This window comes from Bos javanicus, chromosome 5 (genome assembly GCF_032452875.1).
Source record: "Bos javanicus breed banteng chromosome 5, ARS-OSU_banteng_1.0, whole genome shotgun sequence".
NCBI lineage: Eukaryota > Metazoa > Chordata > Mammalia > Artiodactyla > Bovidae > Bos > Bos javanicus.
The window spans coordinates 112,305,872-112,320,843 of record NC_083872.1 but is presented as its reverse complement, the minus strand read 5'-3'; the positions used below and the strand labels follow the sequence as shown (position 1 = coordinate 112,320,843).

At 41.7% G+C, this 14,972-nt stretch overlaps 1 protein-coding gene across 1 annotated transcript in view; it reads left to right on the top strand.

Annotated features, from left to right (window-relative positions):
- The window catches only part of MRTFA (myocardin related transcription factor A), a 175,934-nt gene that overhangs the window by 41,390 nt on the left and 119,572 nt on the right, over positions 1-14,972 (top strand). The window contains exon 2 of the mRNA XM_061418616.1: positions 1,223-1,484. The gene's annotated coding sequence lies outside the window, so the exon portion shown is untranslated. The remainder of the gene's footprint in view (positions 1-1,222; positions 1,485-14,972) is intronic.

Genomic DNA, 14,972 nt, shown 5'->3' with positions numbered 1-14,972 from the left:
ATTTGAGCTAAAAACCAAAACCACTGCTTTGAAAAGATAATATGCACCTCAGTGTTCATAACAGCATTATTTACACTTGGCAAGACACGGAAACAACCTAAGTGCCTATCAACAGATGAGTGGATAAGGAAGACATGATACACACATATATATACACACACGTACGTATATATATGTGTGTGTGTACACACACATACACACAGCGGAACACTATTCAGCCATGAAAAAGAACAGAGTTTTTGCCGTTTGCAGCAACATGGATGGACTTGGAGGGCATTTTGTTAGTAAAATAAGTCATAGAAAGACAGGTATTGTCTGATATCACTTACGTGTGGAATCTAAAAATGTGCCATCAACTAGTGAATATAACAAAAAAGAAGCAGACGCACAGATACAGGGAATAAGCTAGTGGTTTCCAGTGGAGGCTGGTGGGGGTGGAGAGGCAATATGGATGGAAGAGGAATGGGAGGTACAGACTGTTGGGTGTCCGATACGATCAAGGATGTAGTGTACAAAACGGGGAATATAGCCAGTATTTAGATGGAAAGTAACCTTTAAAAGTTGTATAAAAATTTTAAAAAATTTGAGCAATTATCCATTATCAAACAAACATCTCCATATTTCCATGTGGAATCTAGTGGTTAAGGAATTCTTTTCTATAAGAAATTTTCTCCCCCAGATTAAGTTGGTACAATATACTTTAATATCTTGTACTCATGAAGTGTTATTTCTCAAGATATTTTTCCTTAGTAGTTGGAAGGTAACCGTGATCTCATACCTCTTTCTCCTTGCTACTGTTTCTTTTTATCCTATGAGACATGTGTGTGCGTTGGTTTTTCTTATTTCTATAGTATTTTATTTATTTAAAAATTTATTTTAATTGGAGGATAATTACTTTAGAATATTGTGATGTTTTTTGCCATATATCGACATGTTTGTGCATTGGTTTTATTTCAATTGTACACTGTCCTCCTGAGTGATACAGTTGAGGACAGTTGCCAGACTTGAAATCTCATGCACTCTGTGAGCATAGTAAATATTAATTTAATAATAATGCTAGCTTACGTTACAAAAAGCTTTTTAAGAATAGTGGTAGCAAAAAAAAAAAAAAAAAGAATAGTGGTAGCGTACCAGTGATATAATATTAGTATTCAGCATTCTGTACTCAGTGGAATTGTCTCTTTTCCACATCTGAACTTTGCGTTTCCTTCTCCGTTTCCAGGTTGCCATCACGAAAGCCAAGGTGGATTTCTCCGGTGTAGTGTGCCTGCCCCCTTCCGTCATTGCTGTGAATGGGCTGGACGGAGGAGGGGCCGGCGAGAATGACGATGAACCCGTTCTGGTGTCCCTGTCCGCGGCTCCCAGCCCCCAGAGCGAGGCTGTTGCCAATGAACTGCAGGAGCTCTCCTTGCAGCCCGAGCTGACCCTCGGCCTCCACCCTGGCAGGAATCCCAATTTGCCTCCACTTAGTGAGCGGAAGAATGGTGAGTAGATATGGAATTATTGAATTGCATGATTTGAACGAAGGTCTTCATGTTTATAATGTCATAGATCCTTACTTTATGTCTCTTGGAAGTTTCTTATAATTTTACTATTTCTTATAAAATGGAGAAATAATAAGTTTAGATGATCACTGTAAGCCCAGCATTTCCTGCCTGGATTACCATAATTATGTTCTATTTTTTTTTTTTTCCTACTTCTTTGCTTCTCCTTATGTAGTAATATTTCTCACTTTGTAAACCCATATACACATTTATGTAATACTTATATTAATTGGGGAGCCAAACTGTTTTGGCTAATCTTGCCCTTTTAATTTTACACAATTTTAGAATCAGCTTGTGAAGTTCTACAAGAAAACTCATTGAGATTTTTTTCCTCCAAATGAAAAATTTCAAACATATGATGAAGTAGAGAGTTTTGCAATGCACACCTTTATATCCATCACTCAGATTCTACCATTACCATTTTATAGTATTTTCTTTATAATACATCTATCTATCCCTCAGTGCATCAATCCACCTTATTTTTTGGATGCATTTCAAAGTAAATTGCAGACATTAGTACATTTCCATTTTATCAAAGTATAACATTGATACAGAATAACACAAATTGTAAGCATTGTGGTTGTTGAGTTATCATAAAGTGAATATACATGCATAATTACTACTTAAGGAAGAAATAAAACATTTCCAGCACCCCAGAACCACCCCTTGTGCTTCTTCCTAATCAGTATTCTCTCTTCCTGCCCAGGGAAAACTATCATCCTGACTTTTAACATAATAGGTTAGCTAATAGGTTAGCATTGTTTGTCTCTAAACTTGGGGCTTCCCTGGTGGCTCAGACGCTAAGGAATCCGCCTGCAGTGTAGGAGACCTGGGTTCAATCCCTGGGTCAGGACGATCCCCTGGAGAAGGGAATGGATATCCGCCCCAGTATTCTTGCTGGAGAACCCCGTGAACAGAGAAGCCTGCCGGCTGCAGTCCATGGGGTCACAAAGAGTTGGACACAACTGAGCGACAGCACACACGCAAACTTGCTGTGAACGGAATCGGCGTTCCTTTGGTGGCTTCTTTTATGTTTTTGAAATTTTTTTGTTGAATTGTGTGTGGCTGTAGTTTATTTTCATTGCTGTATAAACCATTTCATGATTGTAATTTGTCCATTTTTACTTTTGATGGATATTTGGTTTGTTTTAGTTTGAGGCTATTACGAATCATGCTGCTGTGGAGTTCTTGTACATGTCTTTGGGTGTACTTGTTGGGATTTTGGTTTTAAGGGGGGGAAATATACATTGTAAATATTGGGTCTTCCTGTCCATTTAGTTAGCTTTATATCTCTGGTTAAATAGGCCTTCTTTAATACTTACGCACTGGTTTTATAATTTTTTTCCACAGAGGTCATGCAAATATTTTATTAGGTTTGTTCCCTGATGTCTTTTTCTTGGGCAGACATTATAAGTGGTATATTTTTATAAAATACGTTTTGACTGTTTGATCAGATCAGATCAGTCGTTCAGTCGTGTCCGACTCTTTTCGACCCCATGAATCGCAGCACGCCAGGCCTCCCTGTCCATCACCAACTCCCGGAGTTCACCCAGACTCACGTCCATCGAGTCAGTGATGCCATCCAGCCATCTCATCCTCTGTCATCCCCTTCTCCTGCCCCCAATCCCTCCCAGCATCAGAGTCTTTTCCAATGAGTCAACTCTTCCCATGAGGTGGTCAAAGTACTGGAATTTCAGCTTTAGCATCATTCCTTCCAAAGAAATCCCAGGGCTGATCTCCTTCAGAATGGACTGGTTGGATCTCCTTGCAGTCCAAGGGACTCTCAAGAGTCTTCTCCAACACCACAGTTCAAAAGCATCAATTCTTTGGCGCTCAGCCTTCTTCACAGTCCAGCTCTCACATCCATACATGACCACAGGAAAAACCATAGCCTTGACTAGACGAACCTTTGTTGGCAAAGTAATATCTCTGCTTTTGAATATGCTCTCTAGGTTGGTCATAACTTTCCTTCCAAGGAGTAAGTGTCTTTTAATTTCATGGTGTACTGAACACCAAACCTTTTCAGAACTCCTCTGACTTTTCCACATCCATGGCCTCCACTTCCACCCCTTCTACCCTCTGCTGCTTTCTTGCTAACTCTTACTTGTCCTTCAGTATTCTCTTCGGACATCACTCCCTCTGAGAAGCTGCCGCCACTCGTATCCAGTGGTAGGTGTCGCTCTTTGTGTTTGCCCAGTTGCCCTCCGTCGTACTTCTTCATCTCCCTGTGTGGTAATTGGCGTTCTCCACTCAGCTGAGTCTGAAGTCAGTCATTGTTACACTCCTCTCAGAACCCTTCAGTGACTTGCCATGAGACTTAGGATGAATCATAGTTCTTATGAGGTGGTCCTGGTATCACCTCTGACCTGATTGCTCACCTCTGTTCCCCAGCTCATTCTGTTCCAGCCACGGTTACTTCCCTGCTGTTTCTTGAAAGGGTCAAGTATGCTTCCGCCCCAGGGCCTTGATACTTATCTCGTTACTGAAGTTCCTGCACAAATGTCATTTTTTTGGGAGGCCTTTCCCACCTATCTTATCTAAGATAGCACCTCCTGTGACTCTGTGTCCTGCTTTGCTTTTCTCTAAGCACTTACTATGACTTGTATGTGTGGATTTGTATGTGTGTGGATATATCTTTATTATCCGTATTCCCCATCTGTGATAGTATTTACATTTCATGAGGCTAGAAACTTTTTTGTTTACGGTATATATTCTACTCTTGGTTCATAGTGGGCACCCAATAAATATTTGTTGAATAAATAGGTGAATGGTTTACATGTTTGTGGCAAGAACTCTGTTTTACATCCATAGTGGGAAATGTAGTGGAAACTCAAGCATTTTTTATTTTGGGAAATAGTGGACGCTCGAGCAATTGTTTGTGTTCTTTTCCCATTTCTAATTTCTACTTATTTCCCCAAGATGGCAGAAAGTTCAGCTTATTTATATGCTAAGGGGAAAGAGTTAGTCCAGAGGGAAAAGCTGGAGACAGAAAAAGAGAAAGGGTGACTGATGGAACAAAGTTCTTGGGAGATGTGAAAGGACGGGATCCAAAAGATACTGGCTCTGCCTTGAGCGTGAGTGGGGACCGGCATTCCTCTGGGATGGGAGGAACGGCAGCGCAGGGGACGACAGACAGCAAAGCTCTCGTCTCTTGGGCAGGAAGGGGTGAAATTGGTGCAGACAGCTGCGATGGTCTCAGGGAGTAGGAGGCAGCGGTCGCTGTTGAGGCGGAGGCGTTGGTGTGTCTTCAGCCTTTCTCTCTCAGTTCTTTGTCATATAAATCAGCCAATCCCCACCCTCCCCCCACCATTTTGAATAACAGCAATTCCCTTCCCTTTATAGTCAAGCTCCTAAAAGAGGAATTTATGGTTACTGTCTCTTCTTTCCTGCCTTCTGGCCTCTGTCCCTGCCTCTCTTCAGAAGCTGCCATTGCCAAAATCATTAGTGTCTTTTTGTTGTGGGTCAGATAGGGACTCTATTCTGTTTGACCTCAGTGCAGCATTGGGTTGGCCACCGCCCCCCACCCCCAACCCCGAAACTCTTTCTCCAGTGTTGTCTGTGACACTGCTCTTCACTGGTTTTAAAAACTTGATCTTGCTAGTCACTCCTCTGCACAGATCTTTTTACTGTCTTTCTCTGCTCACCTCTCCCTTTCATGGATCACAGCCTTGTCGTGGTGAAGTGGCTTGCGTAAGTCAGTGAAGCTATGAGCCATGCCATGCAAGGCCACACAAGGTGTACAGGTCAGAGTGGAGAGTTCTGACAAAACATGGTCCACTGGAGGAGGGAATGGCAAACCACTCCAGTATTCTTGCTGCAAGAACCCCATGGACAATATGAAAAGGCACAAGGTATATGACACTGGAAGATGAGCCCCGCAGGTTGGAAGGTGTCCAGTATGCTACTGGGGGAGTGCAGAGGGCAGTTACTAATAGTTCCAGAAAGAATGATGTGGCTGGGCCAGAGTGGAAATGATGCTCAGTTGTGGGTGTGTCTGGTGGTGAAAGTAAAAGTCTGATGCTGTAAAGAACAATATTGCATAGGAACCTGGAGTGTTAGGTCCATGAATCAAGGTGAATTGGATGTGGTAGATGGGTAGATAGCATCACCGACTCAATGGACATGAATTGAGCAAACCCTGGGAGATAGTGAAGGACAGAAGAGCCTGGAGTGCTGCAGTCCATGGGGTCGCAAAGAGTCAGACGTGACTTATTGACTGAACAACAACAGCGACGACTACTCACCTCTTAAATTTTATTACTCTCCAGTGTTCAGCTGTGGAGTTTCCTTGCTTCTTACTTGGTATCTTTACCCTGAATGGTATTCCCCAGAATTCTGGCTTTAACCACCATTATATGCCATTGACTCCATATTCTCTCTCCAGGCCATGTCTCTGCCCTGAGTCCAGACTCTTACGCTTGGCTGCCTTGTGTCTTCACTGGATGTGCTACAGACTGAATATGCTCAGAGCAAAACTCATCATCTTATTGCTGTTACTCCTGAATTCTTCATTGTAGGAATTGGGACCACCTTTTACCCAGATGTTCAGAACAGGGAGTTGTTTTGTTTTCTTTCTGAATGAAATCTTAAAGAGCTTCATTTGTTTCATAATCAGATAAAGTATAGGAAAAAAGAAAAGAAAAATTCCCTCGTAACTGTGCAGTTCAGTGATAGCCAGTAGGAGCAGTTAGTATATTTTCTGTCATTTTTTGTTTGTTCATTTGTTTACTCTTACACATACATACTCTGCATAAATTAGTTTCGTGTAGTATTATTTTATGAGATTTTGCTATAACATTCAGCTGTCTTAGAAAACATTTTTCTTTGCTTGATATTTGAATTGTGTGTGTATATGGCATTTAGCCAGTCTCCTTTGAAACTCTTGCCTTGGTTTTATTTTTTTCTGTTATAAATAAAACTGCAGTAAAATCTTGGTGTAAGTCTTGGTGTAAGTAACTGCAGGACAGACTTGCAGGATGAAAAGATAAGGACGTAAAGGACACTGTCCTTCTGATGGCAAACGTGGCATGTTTGGGTATGAAGTTTTTAATTTTAAAGTCATTATTTCCAAATTGTCCTCCAGAAGTAATTTTTTATTCCATCTTCTTTCTCCTCTTTCCTCCCAGTCACTGATTCTTGTAAATTTCACAATGCTCATTTCTACTGAATTCATTCTTTTCTTGCAGTCCCTATGGCTGACACTTAGTTCAAATTCTTAATAATGTCACATTTGGATTACTCCAAGAATGGCCTTCTAACTCATGTCTCCTTGTTTTAGATCTTGTCCCTGGGGCCCTGGGATGATCTTTCTAAGACATAAATGAGGTTGATGCTCTTCTTCATGAAATTCCTTCAGTTCAGTTCAGTTGTGTCCAACTCTTTGCGACCCCATGAATCGCAGCACTCCAGGCCTTCCTGTCCATCACCAACTCTTGGAGTTTACCCAAACTCATGTCCATCAAGTCCCTTAGCGGATCCCAATTCCTCCCCTTGTTCTCATCCTGGCAGACCTTCACAGCCAGCTTCTGCCCCGCCCCTCATCTCTTCCTGCTCACAATAAAATATTTAGGTTTTCCCGTAAGAGACACTTCCGCAGCTCAGTTCCACTTCATGTCCTCTTTTTCCTTCTTGGAAGAACCTTCCTCCTCCTCCTCTTCTGACTCTTGTTTCTTTCAAGTGTGGAACCAGGGGAAGGTGCTGCTTCCTTAGGACTTCTTCCTCAGACTCTCAGGTTAGGGGCTTGCCCTTTGTGTTCTTCAGAAGAACCCTGTACATAATTACCTACTTATTTGTTATCATATTTGACTAGATGAGAAACTTTGTGAAAGGAAGGATTATGTTTTATTTATTGTGGTATCTTTCAGTTCAGTTGCTCAGTCTTGTCTGACTCTTTGCGACCCCATGGACTGCAGCACGCAAGGCCTCCTTGTCCATCACCAGCTCCCGGAGTTTACCCAAACTCATGTCCATGGAGTTGGTGATGCCATCCAACCATCTCATCCTCTGTCGTCCCCTTCTCCTCCTGCCTTCAATCTTTCCCAGCATCAGGGTCTTTTCAAATGAGTCAGTTCTTTGCATCAGGTGGTCAAAGTATTGGAGTTTCAGCTTCAGCATCAGTCCTTGCCATGAATATTCAGGACTGATTTCCTTTAGGGTGAACTGGTTGGATCTCTCTGCAGTCCAAGGGACTCTCAAGAGTCTTCTCCAACACCACAGTTCAAAAGCATCAATGCTTCAGTGCTCAGCTTTCTCTATAGTCCAATTCTCACATCCATACATGACTACGGGAAAAACCATAGCCTTGACTAGATGGACCTTTGTTGGCAAAGTAATGTCTCTGCTTTTTAATATGCTATCTAGGTTGCCATGAAATTAAAAGACGCTTACTCCTTGGAAGGAAAGTTATGACCGACCTAGAGAGCATATTCAAAAGCAGAGACATTACTTTGCCAACAAAGGTTCGTCTAGTCAAGGCTATGGTTTTTCCTGTGATCATGTATGGATGTGAGAGCTGGACTGTGAAGAAGGCTGAGCGCCGAAGAATGGATGCTTTTGAACTGTGATATTGGAGAAGACTCTTGAGAGTCCCTTGGACTGCAAGGAGATCCAACCAGTCCATTCTGAAGGAGATCAGCCCTGGGATTTCTTTGGAAGGAATGATGCTAAAGCTGAAACTCCAGTACTTTGGCCACCTCATGCGAAGAGTTGACTCACTGGAAAAGACTCTGATGCTGGGAGGGATTGGGGGCAAGAGGAGAAGGGGATGACAGAGGATGAGATGGCTGGATGGCATCACTGACTCGATGGACGTGAGTCGGAGTGAACTCCGGGAGTTGGTGATGGACTGGGGGGCCTAGCGTGCTGCGATTCATGGGGTCGAAAAGAGTCGGACACGACTGAGCGACTGATCTGATCTGATCTGATCTAGGTTGGTAATAACTTTCCTTCCAAGCAATAAACGTCTTTTAATTTCATGGTTGCAGTCACCATCTGCAGGGATTTTGGAGCCCAAAAAAATAAAGTCTGACACTGTTTCCACTGTTTCCCCATCTGTTTCCCATGAAGTGATGGAACTGGATGCCATGATTTAAGTTTTCTAAATGTTGAGCTTTAAGCCAACTTTTTCACTCTTCTCTTTCACTTTCATCAAGAGGCTCTTCAGTTCTCCACTTTCTGCCATAAGGGTGGTGTCATCTGCATATCTGAGGTTATTGATATTTCTCCTGGCAGTCTTGATTCCAGCTTGTGCTTCCTCCAGCCCAGCGTTTATCATGATGTACTCTGCATATAAGTTAAATAAGCAGGGTGACAATACGCAGCCTTGACGTACTGGTTTTCCTATTTGGAACCAACCTGTTGTTCCATGTCCAGTTCTAACTGTTGCTTCCTGACCTGCATACAGATTTCTCAGGAGGCAGGTCAGGTGGTCTGGTATTCCCATCTTTGAGAATTTTCCACAGTTTATTGTGATCCACACAGTCAAAGGCTTTGGCATAGTCAATAAAGCAGAAATAGATGTTTTTCTGAAACTCGCTTGCTTTTTCGATGATCCAACGGGTGTTGGCAACTTCATTTCTGGTCTCTTTGCCTTTTCTAAAACCAGCTTGAACATCTGGAAGTTCATGGTTCATGTACTGTTGAAGCCTGGCTTGGAGAATTTTGAGCAGTACTTTACTAGCGTGTGAGATGAGTGCAGTTGCGAGTGAGATGAGTGGTATCTTTAGTGCCTAGCCAAAAACTCTAATGTACTTATGAATCAAGAAGTGAAAGTTGTTCAGTTGTGTCTGACTCTTTGTGACCCCATGAACTGTACAGTCCATGGAATTCTCCAGGCCAGAATACTGGAGTGGGTTGTCTTTCCCTTCTCCAGGGGATCTTCCCAACCAAGGAAATGAACCCAGGTCTCCCTCATTGCCAGCTGAACCACCAGGAAGCCCAAGAATACTGGAGTGGGTAGCCTGTCCCTTCTCCAGCGGATCTTCCCAACCCAGGAATCAAATTGGGGTCTCCTGCATTGCAGGTAGATTCTTTACCAACTGAGCTGTCAGGGAATCAAGAAGGGTGCTTGTTAAATGCAGATTCTGATTCTGTAATCTGGGTGAGGCCCAAGATTCTGAAAAAATTTGAAAAAAAAATTTTTATTGAAGTGTAGTCAATATACAATGTTGTGTTAATTTCTACTGTACAGCAAAGTAATTCAGATATAAATTTATGTACATATTCTTTTTCATCATGGTTTATCACAGCATATTGAATATAGTTTCCTATCCTATAGTAAGGACCTTGTTGTTTATCCACAGAGATTCTGCATTTCTAACTAGCATCCATTGGCGATGCTAGTGCTGTTAATCTGAGTATCAAGGTGTTTGATAAATGTTTGTGGAATGTGTGAGCAAATGAATGAGTGGTGAAACAAACTGTTAAGTCACTGAAACACTGATTTATTAGATCTGAGCAATTAATAAAGTGATTATTGACTCTTACTGGACAGAAAAAAATAACTTGTTTAATTTATGGTTTAGACTATTTGAAAGAAAGACTGAGTCCATTTCTTTACAGGTGAAGTATTTTGTGGAGTCATTCTTTTATTGTCTTAATTAGTGATAAAAATTTAGACCAGAAGTCTTAACTACTTTTTTTAAGTTGAATATCTCTGTAAGTTTGAAATTACATATATAAGTCCAGTGTGTACGACAGCTGCTTGGGTTGGCAGAAATCTGTATGAAGGAGCCAGAGCCCTGCTTGCTTGGCACCCTGCCCTTCAGGCTGCTCTTGAAAGGGCACAAGTTGAAAACTTCTGATCTAGGTCATCTGTCTCTGTTAGTTTGAGCTGTGTCTAAGCCAACCTCTTCAGTTGCTAGAATGGTCTCCTAACTGCCAGGAGCGCCATATTTATTCATTGTGATCTTGTATATAGGAGAATCTGGATACTTATAATTGACAAACACAATGGTTTGTACAGCATAATTGTCATTTTGGCAGGAGAAAATAAACCCCCCAAATTGAAATTGTATTCAACATTAGAAAGGAAACAGTGGTGAAATATTGGTATTAGAATAATGCTGAGGAAGAGGGGACAGGCTTAATAAAGAAATAATCTATAAGAAGTTTGACTACAGAAAAATACCTTAGGGAATGTACAGCAGTGGCCAGGAATACTAAGTGCTTGGCAGAAATTGTTAAAATGATTATCAAAATCAGATTCTGTTATTATAGGGGGGAAATAGGAGTTATTAATCAAGTTAAGAAAACTAGAAAGTTGCAGAAGAGCTGTGTCCATGGTGAAAGATCTGACTAGTTTCTTTTTTATTCCATCCAGGAGCCAGCAGGTGAATATCTGGACCGGGGTGGTGGTGTTAGGATCTGGTTGTGTTGCTTTCCTGGCCATAATTGGGTGTTCTGTTCGTTCATCTTAGTGGTGCTTCTTTCTGTCAAAAGGGGGAAATTATTATATTTTGCACTAGGTCTGTTTTGCACGGTTATTGGTAGGGAGGTAAAGGTAAGAGCAGAAATGGAAAATCCCTGAGGGGATTATGAAACTGGGAAGTGTGATTTTCTAGAGCAAAATAATTTCTGGGGTTTAGAGGAGGTACTTTTCCATGGATGATGTATTCTATGTTGAAAAGTTGGAGTGAAATTTTGCTTCTTCTCAGATCTTTCTTTTAGAAGCCTATCTTACATGGAAACTCACTGGTTGAGCAAGGATTCTTATGGAGCAGGCAGGCAAAGTCCTGATACTTCAGTTTCCTTAACAGGGGAAATTGGAATTCTGTTGCGAGGAGGTGCCTTTGGTTAACCCGACCTTTACTGACCTAATTGGAAAAAGTTGGGAGAGTGATTCAAGGTGTATTTTAGTCCTCTGTCGTCTTCTAAAAGATAAGTTTGACGTACCTGTAGATTCTCTCCAGCCTGGGCTTGGAGAAGCCTGGAAAAAACTCTCTAATGATCTAACACCGTCCCCTTTGGCTCCAGCTACAGGAGTTCTGGCACACATTGAATGAATGTGTCATGATGGAAAATTTAAGTTTTACTTTGCTTCTTCCTTTAATGGCGCAGTACTCTTTGGCTGTCTCTTCCTTACGTATCCACCCCTTCTTTATACTGATAACAGTCTTTCAAGTATGAATGAGTTTCAGAACTGGCTGAGACTGCATAAAGCCTGCTTTCAAGAGCCTCTAGGATGAGAGCTGAAATACTATTTGCCCCTTTTCTCATTGCAAGTATATTACATTTTAGTTACCTTATAGGTTTTGTGGGGAACCCTGGGAATTTTGCCATATTTCATCTTTCATGGCCTTTGTGGGAAAGTACATTCCATATTCCAAATGATCAAATTACAAATGAAGTTTTGGAATATAATCCATTTATATGCTGGGGACTTGCTTATACCCTGAGAGGTGTGCCTCTTGAAGTTTGGGTGTTACAGATTTAAGACACAATAAATAGTAGTTACATGGAATGGTTTACTGGGAAGGCGTTACAGACAAATAGTTAGATAATTTAATGGATGACAAGTTCATAAATGTTTCTAAGAGAAAGCTGGTATTTTGGAGATTGTATCTTGACCTTTTATTTTACCTTGACTCTTTAAATTTTATTTCAGGACAGTCATTAGTACCTTCCTACAATCCTGCTCCTTTTCACTACTATGACCAGTATGGAAATGATTATTCAACAGATATTTATAAAGTGCCCAAGGAAGATGTTGTATACAGAAGAACAACTTGGACCTCAGCTACTAGTTTTTCCTTTATTTCTAAGTTTAATTTAAATTCATTCATTTGGCCGCATCAGGTGATAGTTCCACCACGCGGGCTCGGTAGTTGCGGCACACGGACTCTGTAGTTGTGGCTCAGCAGCTGTGGCTTGGGCTTACTTGCTCCGCAGCACTTGGGATCTTAGTTTTCCAACCTAGGGTTGAACTCCTGTCCCCTGCATTGCAAGGCAGATTCTTGACCGCTGGACCACCAGGGAAGCCCCGTCTCCTGTACTTTAATGAGCAAACCATTAGCTGTTTTATCAGAGCTAACCAATACCAAATTTCTGTTTTTCTTTCCCATGTTAGGTGCTACAGACTAAATCACCACCACCACTATCCTCTATATTTTGGACTTTCCTTATAGCTCAGTTGGTAAAGAATCTGCCTGCAATGTAGGAGGCCTGGGTTCGATCCCTGGGTAGGGAAGATCCCCTGGAGAAGGAAATGGCAACCTACTTCAGTATTCATGCTTGGCGAATCCCATGGACGGAGGAGCCTGGCAGGCTACAGTCCACGGGATCACAAGAGTCGAAAACGACTTAGCGACTAAACCACCAACCGCCACCACCACATACTAAATAATAGGCTAGTCTGTTTATGGGGGATAGTTTTGGGGGCCACAGGGGTTGAATACCAGGCACAATTTTGACAATGGTAAGATTAACCTTTCCCTGTTCCTGCTTGGTCCCCCTAGCATTCCCTCGGTTGCTCTCCTGAACTACTTATGTGCTAGGTAACAGATCCATGTTTGGTTATTAAAGCTGTTGAGAATGTCATATGACTTGAAGTTTTATATTTTGCATTCTCATTATTGAGAAAATACTTTTCTCCAACCCACCGAGGATTGAGTAAATAAAAACTTGAAATATCACCCACAAGAAATTATTTTTATCTGTACCTGTAGGAACCTTTATTTCTGAATCACAGATTGTTCACGATCCAGCAGTTATGAATATACTTAGAGAATAACAGGACAGAAGATCTGAAGTTAAATCTGCATAGCTGAAAAGTCTTCTTACACTAATCACTCCCCTTAGAATTAGATTGGTGGTATGTATTTTACCAGGTGGAGCTAGTGGTAAAAACCAGCCTGCCAATGCAGGAGACACAGAGAGACACAGGTTCAATCCCTGGGTCAGAAAGATCCGCTGGAGGAGGACATGGCAATCCACTCTAGTATTCTTGCCTGGAGAAGCCCATGAACAGAGGAGCCTGGCTGGCTGCAGTTCATAGGGTCACACAGAGTTGGACACAACCGAAGCGACTTCGCGTGTATTTTACCATTCACGTCTTTTTCTCTTTTTTTTTTGGAGAAGGCGATAACATATACACAGAAAAGTACATAAATCACGGTAGTTTACAGAATAACCATAAAACAAAGAGCTGTGTAACCACTATTTAGTTCAATAGTAGCTCATTGTGAGTCCCGCAGAAGCCTCCCATATGCTCTTCTCTGATTACAACACCATCTCTTCTTCCTAGGAGGAACCACTATTCTGACTCCTTGAAAATAATTTGTTTTACCCACTATAAATATATTTCTAAGCAGTGTAGTTTAGTTGAAGTTTATGTGAATGGCATGATTATATCTTCTTTCACTCAGTGGTGTTGTTCAGTTGCTAAGTTGGTCCAACTCTTTGCAACCCCAGGGACTGCAGTGCACCAGGCTTCCCTGTCCTTCACTGTCTCCCAGAGTTTGCTCAAACTCATGTCTGTTGTGTCAGTGATGTTATCCAACCATCTCATCCTCTGTCTCCTTCTTCTCCTCCTCCCCTCAATCTTTCCCAGCATCAGGGTCTTTTCCAATGAGTTGGCTCTTCACATCAGGTGGTCAAAATATTGGAGCTTCAGCTTCAGCATCAATCCTTCCAAAGAATATTCAGGGTTGATTTCCTTTAGGATTGACTGGTTTGATCTCTTTGCTATCAAAGGGACTCTCCAGAGTCTTCCCCAGCACCAAAGTTTGAAAGCATCGGTTCTTTGGCGCTCAGCTTTCTTTATGGTCCAATTCTCACATCCATACATGACTATTGGAAAAACCATAGCTTTGACTATATGGACCTTAGTCAGTAAAGTGATGTCTCTGCTTAATATGCTGTCTAGGTTGGTCATAGCTTTTCTTCCAAGGAGGAAGCATCTTTTAATTTCATGGCTGCAGTCACTGCAGTGATTTTGGAGCTCAAGAAAATAAAGTCTGTCATTGTTTCCACTTTTCCCCTTCTATTTGCCATGAAATGATGGGACTGGATTCCATGATCTTAGTTTCTTGAATGTTGAATTTTAAGCCAGCTTTTTCACTCTCATTTTCACCCTCATCAAGAGGCTCTTTAGTTCCTCTTCACTTTCTGCCAACAGTGGTATCATCTGCATATCTGAGGTTGTTGGTATTTGTCCCAGCAATCTTGATTCCAGCTTGTGATTTATCCAGTTTGGCATTTCACATGATATACTCTGCATATAAATAAGCAGGGTGACAATATGCAGCCTTAATATACTCCTTTCCCAGTTTGGAACCAGTCCGTTGATCCATGTTCGGTTATAACTGTTACTTCTTGACCTGCATACAGGTTTTTCAGGAGACAGGTAAAGTGATCTGGTATTCCCATCTCTTTAAGAATTTTCCACGGTTTGTTGTGATCCACACAGTCAGAGGTTTTTAGCATAGTCAA